The 14,723-nt window shown below is 36.9% G+C and overlaps 1 long non-coding RNA gene across 2 annotated transcripts; it reads left to right on the top strand.

The window, feature by feature from the left end:
- Positions 1-1,348: 1,348 nt before the first annotated feature.
- LOC139129792 (uncharacterized) lies at positions 1,349-6,448 on the top strand. Of its 2 annotated transcripts, none has more exons than XR_011551678.1 (4): positions 1,349-1,403; positions 2,403-2,529; positions 3,418-3,491; positions 5,972-6,448. It is a non-coding gene; the product is annotated as an uncharacterized lncRNA (long non-coding RNA). The 2 variants fall into 2 exon arrangements; XR_011551677.1 differs by having other exon boundaries at positions 2,403-2,542.
- Positions 6,449-14,723: the final 8,275 nt, after the last annotated feature.

Here is a 14,723-nt window from a genome sequence, read left to right as displayed (position 1 = left end):
GGTGAACCAGTTTGAAATATTTCGGTTTGCCCGCAATCCACTAAGATTTTTTGGTTTGCAGTCACGCCACCACAAAGAGTATGAATGGCATGTATTCATACCAATACATGGGTGGCTTATTATCAAGCCCGTCATGGCATAAATTTAAGCCGAATGGCTTCTTTTTAAGCCTTTCATAGTCTAATCTCATTGGTTTAAATTTGAGCCACTGGCATCGTTGGTTTGCTTATATACCGACAAATTCATTGGCTCATTTTTTAACCAACCACAAGTGGCAACTTTGTGAGCATGGTTTAAGTTTAAACATCCATGCACTTGAAATTAATCGGCCTGTTTTCAAGCCATTGTCATGACAGTCACTGGTTAATATCTAAACCAGAATCGTACATCACGTCACTACATTGATAACAGCGAGGACGGTGCGCATCAATGCCTGCATTCAGTGCGACAGATTGATTAGCTTTAATTTTGTCGTACTGTACAATTTTGGGATGTTTTCAATTGAACATAAGATATGAACTTGCTTCAAGTATGCGGGTACATAAATATCAAAACAATAATTTGAAGGAATTAATTGACAATACTGAAATAGTGTTGATCGCAAATGACGTCATTTTTCTTTCATTAACATGCAAAAATAAATGTTGGGCCTATAGGTCGGATTGTCTGCATTTCCCGCGAGAACAACGAAAGTAAAAACCACAATAATTTATGGCTCATGACGTGCCAAAAATATGCAAGCCAGATCACCGCTGATGATAATTTAGAGCGTTACGTATACGTGTGTCCACGCGTGACGTGTTTCAATAAAGTCAACGGTCGCGGTCATTACGTAACCTTTGACCCACGGTTCACCCTTTGTAACATTACGCTTTAACATAGTTCAATTTTACACAATGATTCCCCGAGTCAATGTGAACTTCGTTATAGATATTATATCACCGTGACATATGTAAGAATTATTGTACTTGCTGATTGATCGTACTCTTAAAGTGACCGCTGGCTAGTGGAATCCTCACCCCTTCACTTCAAAGGGAGTGGCGTATGAATTCCTCTGTCTGCGCGCCAAGCCACAGCCGAGATGCAGTGCAGCCGAGACAGTACTCTACCACCGTCCCTCCACCCGGTGACTCTACGCAGTCTACGATCGTCCAACCTTTCCGAAGTACGGCAGTCCCCGTCAGTTTACCTCCAAAATTTCCCATATAACAGTCGACAGCAATGGCTTCCATCACCGACGAAATATGACTTTGGAAGAACATGTTATGTACAGCGAAACTACATGTATTGTGTTCATTCGTTCAACCATGCATCGAGTCACTCGATGGAGCACAGTCCCGCTACTAGGCGCTAGATCTGTGCATGGAGGTAGAAAGAAAGAACCGACGTCTTTGGAATTTGAGGCAAGTAAAAGTAAGCTTTATTCCGTGTTATATTCTGTGTAAGATGTGCAAAGTCATTAATTTATACCGGGCTTGAATTTGTTCAAACACTTCGATCGCGTTCCGAAAACATTTCTGGGAGCCGCCATTCAACTTCCGGTACAGGCGGCTCAGTGAAACACGGATGCCCTACGCTCAGTCAATGTTTATGCATGGATGTAAAAAAAAATTACATCCATGGTGTATGGAACGCGATCGACATGTTTGAACAAATTCCAAACCCCATAAACGACAAGGTTAGTGTTGTGTAGTGTTTGTCTTCAGTAGTGATAAATCGGTACGACCAAATTCAGCAAATATGTAGCATTTCACATCAACACGCCTCGTCCAGTGGGATGTGCTTATTTCATGTATGTGGTGGAACTCTACACGGCCGTCGGCATTGTAGTGCTACTGGTGAGTGAGGTCGCAAAAACCAAAACTCCCAACCGCCTCACCGTAGCGCTTCAAATTTTGCAGCTAGTGCATATATTCATATCAATGATGATTGCCAAGGATGTAACAAATGGGCCTGATGTGTGTGTGTCCCTTTTATACGGTGTTTGTATGGCTTTCATGACGGCAAACTGACTTGCCATGGTGTAGATGCAGGTATCCTCATACCATTCTTTCAATAACAAAACTAGACTGTTTCATGAATGATATTTCTTGGTTATGTTGATAATAACCTCGACCTGGCAACTTAGATGATTTAATACAGACAAACATACCTCACAAATCATTTGTCCGAAATGACGTAATGGTTGATTCTGTTATTCAAGGCAACTTTATGTTTCCACAGCTTGATTTTAACTTGGGTCCTTCAACGTCATTGTTTACACAAATCCTGTGAGCCATCTTGTCATTCAAGACAGGTACATACTAAAGTGATTCATTTCCAGCAAATAACTTCACGTACAAATGTTGACCATTGACTTCCACTTACTGGTAATAGATACTTATTTGTTTCTTTTTCAACAGATGGTCCAGGGCATGATATACTTGATACAGAAAATGCCTTCAGCTCCACAAATTAACAATGGATTCTCTGAGCACAATGTGGAAACAGAATGAAGACTCTGCCCTCAGATATGGTGGAACTCAGAAAGTGATTATAAAAGGTGATCAAATATCGTTGTGTGCAGCGATAATAATCATGTTAGGCGTGAATGTTCCTCATATTTCCACATATTACTCTAACAATGTGGGTTTTGTTCAAATTTCAGCTGTTATTACATATCTGTGACATATCTTTGTCGTAGTCACACAACATACATGATAAGCACTACACTTATTATTGTAATTTAAGGTTGTTCACAAAATTCTGGGATTTATGTCCGAGTACATAGTGCAGTGGAGGTATTGTCCTCGATGCTACGCCTCTCGGACAATGCTAAAGCGTACGATGTACAAGGACATAAATCTCGGCATTTTTATTATACACCTTTTTGGTCCAATTTTCCGCAAAAAAGTCAAAGTGTTTTTGGGATGCCCGTCACATACTTCACCAGGCGATTGCAAGCAAACTGAGAACACATTCAGCGTGTCAACTAAACTCAAACCTGCGCAGCACAGTGTACATGATAGAAATTGTAGGTCAGCAGCATAATTTAACTCTAATTCACAGGGTTTTGATTCACCACTAGTAACGTTGTGAAGTACTGAATGTTTAGAAGTATACTTTTTGTTAAAAATTTAAAATCATCTCTCCTTTTTCCCTGCACTGACGTAAAGGTTTTTTGAGGGCAAATGTCAAATAGCGTCCAATGACACCAAATGTTATTGTACTGCGCCACAAAGTTATTTGACTCTGCATCCTCTGATACTGAAACTTACTGTACAACGAAACTCAATAGGTTACAGAAGCAGGTGTATAATAATCAATCACATGAGGGGAGGCACTTGCATGCACCTAGTTTATGATATTAATCTTATTCTGATGTATAGAAGTAGAATAGAATTGACATAATTTACCATTTTCCTGATTGTTAAACAGGCATCAAACTTCTCGGTTCTCAAGAGTGTCTTTTGTGGAAAAACTGCAGTTGGACAAATGGTTATGGTTTTGACGTAAGTATTGCTTGTTGAAAAAATTTGTTACCATAATTCTGTGCAAATTAGTAAAGGCACATTGGCTGTAAATTTTAGCAATTTGAATCTTCATTGTTGTGTGTACAAACTGCAGTTTTGATAGCTATATAACAGTCTCATGAATACCAATATTCTGCTTGACAGTGTACTGTGTACATGTTTAACAACCATTGTTGTTGTTGACAAATGAGTTCTATATAGCCTTTGCGCCTGTCGCCAGGGGGCATGGAACTAGGGGAAAATACTAAACGGAAGTGTGGTAAAACATATGACGACTTCTATACTTTAACACAGAACGGTGCAATTTTCGAGCGGAAAAAGTGAGTGAAATATGAAATGCATATTTATGCTACAACAAGAAAACACCTAATGGTGCATGGGACTAGCTCTGGTAAGTGTTCATGTGCATTGTTTAGCTCCGTATTATTTTATAACTGTAGATATCGGCGATTTTCAGCCTGCGATGCGGCCAAGTTGTAGACTCATACGAGAGTGGGTGACGCAAACTGTGTCACATGGCCCTGCTGACAGTAGCGCCGGTATGATGACTGTGCACTTCCCGAACCTAAGGGACCCGTAGTAGCTCAGCGGAAACAAATTTACGTGAATGTTCAATTTTTTTCAAATATTTCAAAAATAAAAACACAGCAATGAAAACATAAGTCAACAAAGTATGAATTCGTTAAAATTTTGAATTTTTACCCATAATTCTGAAGATTTTGACATACTGGCCATGTTACGCCGTCATACATTGTACATAGTGAAATGAAAGTCTACAACTCGCCCGCTTCGCGTGCCAAAAATCACCGATATCTACAGTTATAAAATATTACCTTGCTAAACAATGCACACAAACACTTACCTAAGCTAGTCCAATGCACCACTAGGTGTTTTCTTGTTGTAGCATAAATATTCACTTCGTATTTCACTTTTTTTCACTCGAAAATTGCACCTTTCCATGTTAAAGTATAGGTCGTATGTTTTACCGCACGTCCGGTTAGTATTTTCCCATAGTTCCATGTCCCCTCAGGACAGGCACAAAGGGTGTATTCCAGACTGAAATTTGATTTTCAACAGTAACAATGCTAAATATGCACATATGAACTGGGTTGATAATGTATGTTTGACACTCATCATGCCTTAAGAAGTAGAACAAGAAACTGCAGTTTTTTTGCACAAAATAAAATTACTTGGAAATTGCTAAAAGTTACAGCTAATTGAGCTTTCATCATGCTGGATTTGATTACTGTCAGATTCAGTGCATGGACATTGTGTAACACTACACTTGAATATTCATACAACCCTGTTACCTTCAGAGGGCTGGTTCAGGGATGTACACACAGCTGTACCAGCCCTGAGAAGCAACAGAGACTACCAGCTATTAAAATAATATCCCCAGTATAGCATAGTCAGAAAAATAACTAGCACAGCTGCATTTACATCCATGTACCTAGTGTGTGAACAGTCCAGTACAATTGTTCTGCTTATCAACTGCAGTTTCCCATTCAAGTCATTGAAGCATGATGAAATCCCCAATGTTTAGCTACTCAATACAGTATGTACATGTAGCATTGTTATTGTTGAAAATTTCATTTAGGGCCGTACAAGACTTCATTAGTCAGTTATAAAAATGATCAAATATACAGGCTATAAAACTTGGCATTTTAGTATGCTGTGGAAAGTAGACCAAGAAATTGTAGTTGATAAACAGTACTGAAATACTGAAGAAGTAGACAAAAGTTACAGTTAATGGAGCCTCATTTACTTATTTCAAACTACATACATGTGAAGTATATCATCAATGATGAGGGTTGCATAGCCAGAGTGATAAAATGCTTTCTCAAAGGTCTACTAACTTCTTTGCAAGTCTCAAAAGGACATTGCACTGTGACTCTGATATATCTTGTCTTGTAATAATCATTTTGATATTCTTGAATTGAAATTCATTATCGTGAAATTCACTCCGTAGTTTCACACACTTTTTGCCAGTGCACTGTTGCAGCAAGCCTATGACATTGACAGTAACTTGTAAGAGCTATCTTTGTCATACTGAGAGACTTGCCCTGAGCAGTCATGTCAGATTATTGATGCACCAAGAAAGACTTGAAAATTTGCAGTCAAATATGTGTTTAAGAACATGACTGTTATATACTTGTACAAATTCCCTAAACATACCAGTTTCTAGGCCTTGCCCTCATTGTACATGTAGCTGGGCACTGAGTGTTTTACCAGGAGCTCATCTTGGACTGTAGAGTTTGAATGTTTGCATCTTTTATATTGCAGGATGCTGGAAACCCACATTCTGTGGAAGAACATGACTGTTATATACTTGTACAAATTCCCTAAACATACCAGTTCCTAGGCCTTGCCCTCATTGTACAAGTAGCTGGCACTGAGTGTTTTACCAGGAGCTCATCTTGGACTGTAGAGTTTGAATGTTTGCATCTTTTATATTGCAGGATGCTGGAAACTCACATTCTGTGGACGAGATGCAAAGCAGCAGCCCTGTTTAGGTGTGCTCGTCGATAAAGGAGGAACCAGTTTGTGTTGTTTCTTGAAGATGTTATATTCTGCAGCATGGAAAGAGACAATGTTGTGCTAGGTTTGCTTAGTTATGTAGGGTTTCAAACTTTGATTACATCAGATGTGTGAAAGGAACATTTCAATTTGTAGAGTACTTCTGGCTTGACAAAGCTGGGATGAGAAGTAAATGGGCTGACAATTATGAGTGGTCTGCAGTGTACAGGGGATTTCCCAGTGAAACAGCTAGCAATTTTGCATCAGATGCATTAAATTATGTTATCAGTATGATTTTACAAGTAGCATTCATAAGAATGTCATTTTTAGTATTCCCTTGTAAGTATTAGATTCAATTATGTTGCAACAAAGACTGTTTCATTTCTTGTAAATTGCAATAAATGTTAGTCTGAAATTCATTTGATGATTGTTGTTGTTTTGTTTAATGTAGCTTGCAGGATTTCTAACTATTTCAGCTGTTGTTTGTGTTTCAGATATTTTACAGTCCTGCTTTGTGTAGCTCCATCACATAGAGGACCCAATAGGCCATTCCATGGGATGATAATCCTCCTCTGTGTCTACAAAATTTGAAGACATCCAATTTAAATTTGAAGGATGGTCAGAAATAATTATCCCTCCCCCCTCCCCTCCCCCCCCGGAAATATGGCTAATATTGAACTGGTTTGTCAGCAAGCCCTACAAAAAGCCATAGATTGGCATGCCTGCAAGCCAGCTTGTAATGGCTTGTTGGTAAACCAGAGGAATCCTTACAGTGGTTTCCCTGTAAACCAGAATTAGTCAGAAATTGGTTTGTTTGTAAGCCACATTGCAGTAATATTGGCTTATCTTCAAACCAGATGGAACCAGAATTGGCTTACTATTGATCCATGGAAGTGTGGTATTGGTTTAAAAATAAGCTACTGTTCAGCATTATCTGGTATATGGGCAAGCCACAGTATCTTAAACATGGCTTGCTAGCAAGCCTAGTTCATATAATAGTGGATTGCCTGTAAACCATTCTTTAGTACTAACTGGCTTACTGGCAAGCTGAAGTGATCTGTACTTGGCATGTATATATGCCGTATCAAAACCCAAACTGGCATGCACAGAAACCAGACTTGGCATGCCAGAAAGCCAAATATAAGCCAAAATTCACAACTCGAAACAATCCGTTTACTGACAAACAAGCCGGTTTATTTTGGCTTGAATTTAGCTGGCCGGCAAACCAGAAAAATTTGCAGTGTAACATCTTAAATTACATTTTTTGGTTGCAAATAAAACAAATGTGTAATATATATGGGTCACCTCTTTAAATTTAGAACAGTTATTCTTTCAGATCCACCAAAAATGTACATTGCCGATGAGAAAGTCCTAGCAGACCTAGGTGAAACTGTTGAACTTGAGTGTACTGTAGATAGCTTTCCGGCAGCAGTGAAAACATGGTATGATCCTGAGAATAACATAATTTCAAACGAAGGCAATGGAGACGACACAATCACGAGTAAAGTGACTATTACAATCGAAGATGAGTCTTACTACGGGATATACACATGTCAAGCAGACAATGGCATACCACCAATAGCAAGACAAAATGTTGAATTGGTTAAACAAGGTATGCCATTCATTTTAGCATCGATGCTACAGCGAACGTTACCCTAAAGTACTAACAAGTATAAGTGTGTTATTGAGTTCTAATTGTCTTCTTACTTTTGAATTCCTGTCGAGCTCGTAGTTTGGTGAATTAGAAAATGAGGTACCAGCCTGGATCATAATGCTTTCAGTAAGTGAAGCTGACACATCAACATACAGATTGTAGCACAACTTCAAATCTGTATTAATGATGGCTCGTGACACGCCACGCCTCCAATTCTGATCTCAGTGTATATTCGCTACAAAGTTATAAATCTACATAACTACTAAGTTATTATCATTATACAATGGTCATCAAATAGCAATTTTCCCGCCGGTCTTTGATGTTTCTAAAGAGTAAACAAGATCACACCGTGGAATATCCCGTACTCGATTGTTCTCATTCAACTTTTACAAATAATTAATTAAAAATATCTCCCTCTCGTACGATCTTGAATCAACCTTCACACGCCTTGGCCACGTGACGGACAAACTCTCTAAAAGGGAGGGCGCGTTACAACCAATAATGTAGTAACTAACCAATATGTTTCAAACCTGATAACATAGTAAAAGTTTACAGATAACATAGTAATTATTCTTAACCGATAATGTATCAAAAGATTTACCGATAACGTATCAAATGAAATGATATCTCATTGGATGAAGTAATTCATGGGAATAGATTCATGGGAAGGGATTTATCCTCGATCGATTGATCAATCATATTATCAATTGCTAGATCGACTGATAATCGATCGATGCATTGATCTATCTATTGATCGATCTTTCTATCGATTGAATGTTTGAATGAATTGATCGATTGACAGAACGACTATATATATATATATATATATATATATATATATATATATATATATATATATATATATATATATATATATATATATGTATATATATATATATATATATATATATATATATATATATATATATATATATATATATATATATATATATATATATATATATATATATATATATATATATATATATATATATATATATATATATATATATATATATATATATATATATATATATATATGTGAGAAGGACGTAGATCGATGTCTTCTTCGGACTGGCAGAGTGCTCAATTTTTGAACTAGAGCCATAGGTAGATGAAATTACGGAGCTGGATTATTTGATTAAAACATTATTCGCTACTCAGAGTTTCGTGCATCTTGCGATGCAGTCAACAGGAATGTTACCTGATGTGTGTTTGTGTGTGTGATATATATTATATATATATATATATATATATATATATAATAATATATAATATAATATATATATATATATATATATATATATATATATATATTTTTTTTTTTTTTTTTTTTTTTTTTTTTTTTTTTTCTTTCTCGATAGGTTTCTTTGTGTAAACCAACTGCCGCTCTTTACGAGCCTTTAATTTATCAGTACTTATACTTTTATACTTTTACCAAACCAAAGCTAAATGTATGGCCTCTATAGCAAACGCATTGGTTGGTTAATATGTCATTCTGTCGATCGATCTATCTAATGATTAATCTTCAATTCTATCGAATATATAGATTCATCGTTCCATCGATCGATGTACAACAAAATTTATGAATTGATAGTTCGATCGATAGTTCTATTTATTGGTCGATCCATCTATCGATAGAGTGATCGGATTACCGATCGATCAATCTATCTATGGATCGAGCGATCTATCTATCGATCGAGTGATCTATCTATCTATCTATCTATCTACTATCTATCTATCTATCTATCTATCTATCTATCTATCTATCTATCTATCTGTCTGTCTGTCTGTCTGTCTGTCTGTCTGTCTGTCTGTCTGTCTGTCTGTTATCTATCTATCTATCTATCTACCTAGCTAGCTAGCTAGCTATCTATCTAGCGATCGATCGCTCCCCATTAATCCCTTGATCAGATACGTTATACGTTATTAGTTTATTAATACGTAATCGATTATTCGGTGCGGTATTGCAGACTTATCAGTCACTTCATCCGTAATTAGTTCATTGATATGTTATCGGTAAATTCGGTTAGGAAAAGATACTCCGGTATCGGTAATTTTTTACTATGTTATCGGTTGGAAAAAATATTACGTAAAGGTTTGCACTATGTTATCGGGTTTTGGTTAGTTACTATGTTATCGGTTGTAACAGGGCGTTACACCCATTTACTTCATCTAAAAAAAGTAGCCGTGTCACATCTTAAAGGCAACAACCCTTCAATTTAAATACAAAAATTGACGTTGTGACTAATTCCTTATTAGTAGATGCCGTGACAGTCACTGTCCCTTTAACGCTCGATCGCCCTGGTGTTGAATTACATGCGTATGTACTTAAGAACGTATGTCAGTAATCACACTAAGACGCTTTTATCTTCAAGTCATGAGTAATTGAATTTCAATTTCCTTTAGATTCGTCCTCAACTCTTCCGATCGCTCTAAGTGTGGCTGGTGCTGGTGTGTTCTTAATACTCATCGTTGTACTGGCCGTTTGTTGTCGAAGACGTAGAGTGAGCAAGCCAAACAGATGTGAGCAATATTAAGTCATACAAAATTACTTTAAGGCTAATTAAGGCTAAGAATAAAAACAAAATAAAAAACAAATAAATTCACATGTCTATATTTGCAATGCCAATTACGTTAAAAATTTTAGACATACTGCGAAACCAATATCATTTCATGGAAGAAATATAACACTTTAGACGCCAGGCGATTGCAGATTGTCATTCGTCTCGAGAGTAACATTTGTTTACACATTATTTAGATTTACATTTTCGAATTTTCACAGGCGTACGCAAATACACCATCATAATGAAGTGCACTATGCAGGTAGACTGTTAAAAATGACATACTATGTCATTGTATTTCCCTAGAAAAGAATAGGAAGATTTATAAAGGGCGGTCATTCTAATTTACTTACAAAAACAATCTTCCATGCTACATCAAAAACTTAACAAATCGTCACTCTTTCAATATAAAATTATAAAGATATTTACTTGCCATGAATTGACATTGACATTGCCTCAGTCCTCCCTTTGCTGGCATCTCTGACTTGTATTATTTATTTATTTATTTATTTATTTATTTATTTATTTATTTATTTATTTATTTATTTATTTATTTTGGAAAAAATACACAATGTTTTATGTTTTACTTCAATTCAATGTATTTTTATCATTATTTCCACAGCTTTGTCACCTGAAAGTCATGTTAAATCAGATCTTTACTAGTTTTGGGCCATGGATTTGATTAGTTTGAATGAACTATTTCCATGGTCCTCACCAGGGTCGTTTATTCAGTGTAATCATTAGCACTGCTGTATCATTTTCCCTGGTGAAATGAAATGAAATGAAATGAAATAAACAACCACGACAGCTGTCATCGCAAACCTTTGAAGAACTAATTAGATAAACCAACAAGTGTGATAGTTTTTGTGAAGATGAACTAAAACATGATATATAAATACACATGTTATTTATTGTTTGTCACTTAAATAGCATCACATATGTTCGTTTACATGTTTTCTTTCTTGCTTTCTTTCCCTCTTTCAGGTAATTCAAATTCAAGGTATACGTTATTCTTCTATAATTATAATTTTTGCAATTAATAACTACTTTGAAGTCAAATTTAGTCTCTGAAAGTGATAGAATGGTTCGCATGGTAAAATCATCGATATCTCCGAAAGGAAAAAAAAAACGATATCCGTGGAAGTTAGGCCTCGCCTTCTCTGACGACCTACTGCATTGCAAAGTGGCGAACAATCCGAAAGAAAAAAAACAAACGCAATCAAAGGAAGAAGACCTCGATAAGGCTTCTTTATTATTTGTGTTCTAGGAGATATTTGTAATTTAAATGTTACCAGCATAATTTAGTGAAAATGATTGAATGATTATGGTAACTCACACAAGTCTCTAAATAACAGTTCATTCCGCAGTCTGTAGTGTGGCATGTAGCCCTTAATTGAGCTAAATGGTTACCCTCCGCAACAGACCGTTAACAAATTAGTGAACGCAGAACTATCGGTTTGTACCTTTGGAATACTGTCAATCTAAGCACGTATTCTAATTCTACATTGGGTATTTCCACAATCAAAAGTTACAAATTTGACCATGTATGATTGCAGCAAGGATAGCTTTAGTGGAATCACTGAACTGGCAATAGCAACGGAACATAAAGAACCTTTGTTCAAATCTTATATTTATCGTTTAATATAGGGCTCAGCCCTTTGTGTCGCGCCAGGGGTTATTAAGATTGGCAATGTTATTTGTATTGATTCATGATAAACTGTAATTGTTACTTCATAAACGTTTATATGACAACTACCGGTATGCCCAGTTTCCCTCTGATGAAAGCAGTTCACGTACTTAACGACGTCAAACCCTGCAGCAGGGCAGGTATAGATTTTCTGTAGCGTGTAAAAAATTTTGGCAAAAAATTGGCAATTTTTACATGATAACAGCCTATTGCGATAAACAAGGGACTTATTATGCAATCATTATCATTGCAATGGTAACCGCACTGCCCACCTTCCACTTGCAAGCTGAAAACTATAGCGTTCCGTCAAAAAACTGGCAATTTTTGAATCTAATTATTGACACAGGGGGCGCTCTTCTATAATTAAATCCCAGCATTCTTTGCGTATGCCCCGTTCATATGCACGACAGTTTTTCCCTCTTATCTATATTAACGATATTTTTGTATCAGCGACAAGGTGCATAATAACATTTATTGGCTAATAAAAGAGGTATATTTTATAAAAGGCATGTTATATAATAGTAATTTTTTTCGTTTTTGTTTATTTACGAGTACTCAAAAAAGAAAATATGGCGGCGCCCATGAAAGAAGGGTACACTTCCGGCTACTCGCATAGTATATTATGAATAAGCGCATGCGTAGTCAGTAAGCCGCTGGCGCGACTATTAAGCTCTTAACATACGCGATACTATCATATGTGTGACCAGTAGGAGATGATGCCCTCATTATTGGCAATCATATTATAGCTTTATCAATATCAGTAAATTTTGTGCCTTTATCTTCCTAGCCGCTTACTTATATTGTATCCGGTTATCCGCTATTGCTGTCCAACATCTATATTTACATTGTACATCTGGAATCGTTAACTGGCGTTGCCAAAAATATAAAAAATATAAATAATATTCACCCACCCGACCCATAAGGGACTCTACTTTATGCCTCTTTAAGTTTGCTTTCTTCTATCATGGGCCGGATTCACGATTGCTTAATTATTTCATTTGCTTTTTCATGCGACTATATTTTATTTTGTCTACTTTTCGGTAACGATGTCCTACCCAACCTGAACAAAAATATTCACGGTTAGTACTGGAACTGAAGATTATGCCATTGAACCCTACACGGAACTCTACGCAGGTAATAAACGGTATTTTCTATTTATCACATACATAGACCCAGTTATCCCTATAGTATGACGTCACACTATAGGTATATGACTACCATGAATCCATATTCCACATGTGGTGGATATGGGACCCGGACTACTTTTAAAACGTAAACAAAAAATCAGCTGTTCAGAACTTATTTTCAAATCCCTGAAATGCAAAAGTGGGAGGGTAATGAAGCATAAGGAAATATGGAGTATTAAAATATATGTGTTAAATACAAAATACCGTCGATACTAGAATTTTTATGAATTTGTGTTTCTTTGTCGTTGATTTGCGATTAAAAAGTTTGATGACTACAACACTGATATTTTAATATGCTATATTACTGGCATTTTGTGTTGTCTACCTCGTAACAATTGTCCTTGTTGATATCCATCAAACAACATTAGCATAGCCGATAACCCAAGACACGTACCAATCATCCCTGCAGCAGTAAGAATGTTTTCTGAAGCAACATTGACGGGTTTCAAGTTCAACATCACGATCAATGCTGCCGCGGCAGTCAACGAGTCGAGCCCCGGGTCGAGCCGGGCGAGCCGATGAAGCAAGAGCGTACATTATTTCTGACAGCAATGACGATACTCCGGACTTGAGACTCATCAGAAGAAACGCTATTTTATTTTTCAAGAGCGACGAGTTCACGAGGTTATCAGTGCATTTAAAGGTGCAAGCTATTGCTTTGTCTATGCATATTGTGCATCACGTTGTATTGTACCGTGTTGTTGAACTTCAGTCGTCTCGCGTCTGAGCTCAGAAGACTCGTTGCTCGTAGTCTTACCGATTGAGTCAGAGCCGAACACTGTTTTTCATTATAATTAAACAAGCTCATTTTATTCGTAAAATATTAAACATACAATTGATAATTTCGTAAAACATAATAATTGGTAATTTTGAAAATTTCATACAAACTTTGCAAAGCAGAATTCTTTGAACGATGTTCGAATATTGACAAAAATAACCCGTTCTCGGTAGCCAGATAGCTGCGGCTGAGTGTCGCCACGTCCCGCTCCTAGCGCTTGCACGTCCAATAATTTTATGAATGAATTTTCACTCAAATTGATGTTATAGTAAGTACCAAATAAATACCTTGTATTAAAAATCCATAGTCTTTCCTATTTCCGCTTGATTCGCACAGAAAAAGCCCTACGAGAGACGCTAATTATCCATAGGAGCAGCTTCAGCGTGCTCGAAGTTAACCTCGACGTGTACAGCTGAGCGCAGTCAAGTCAGCTGTGACCCAGCGACGACCGCATAACACAAGCGTATGAATTCTTGTAAAATACTCCCTCTCCTTATTTCCCATTAATTATCATTCCTGAAAGGTTTATTAATGGAAAACTGGGTCTATGTATGTGATAAATATATAACCCCCCCGTATTCCTCACTCGTGTGTCTGCGTCGTGGACTCGTGATTCCCCGTGTAGCGGCCGTATCCCCCCTGGCCGTATACGGCCGCTACACGGGGAGTCACGCGTCCGCGACACAGCCACACTCGTTCGGAATACGGGGGGATTATATATAAGTATCCGAATAAACATCGCACTAATTTTAATCTGTTGTCACACGATACTCAAGATATACCTATCCGTACTCTATTTTATTGAACAGAAATGTCGTATCTGT

Source organism: Ptychodera flava, chromosome 3 (assembly GCF_041260155.1).
Source record: "Ptychodera flava strain L36383 chromosome 3, AS_Pfla_20210202, whole genome shotgun sequence".
NCBI classification, from domain to species: Eukaryota; Metazoa; Hemichordata; class Enteropneusta; family Ptychoderidae; genus Ptychodera; species Ptychodera flava.
Note: the sequence above shows the minus strand (reverse complement) of the source record. Positions and strands in the feature narration are given on the sequence as shown.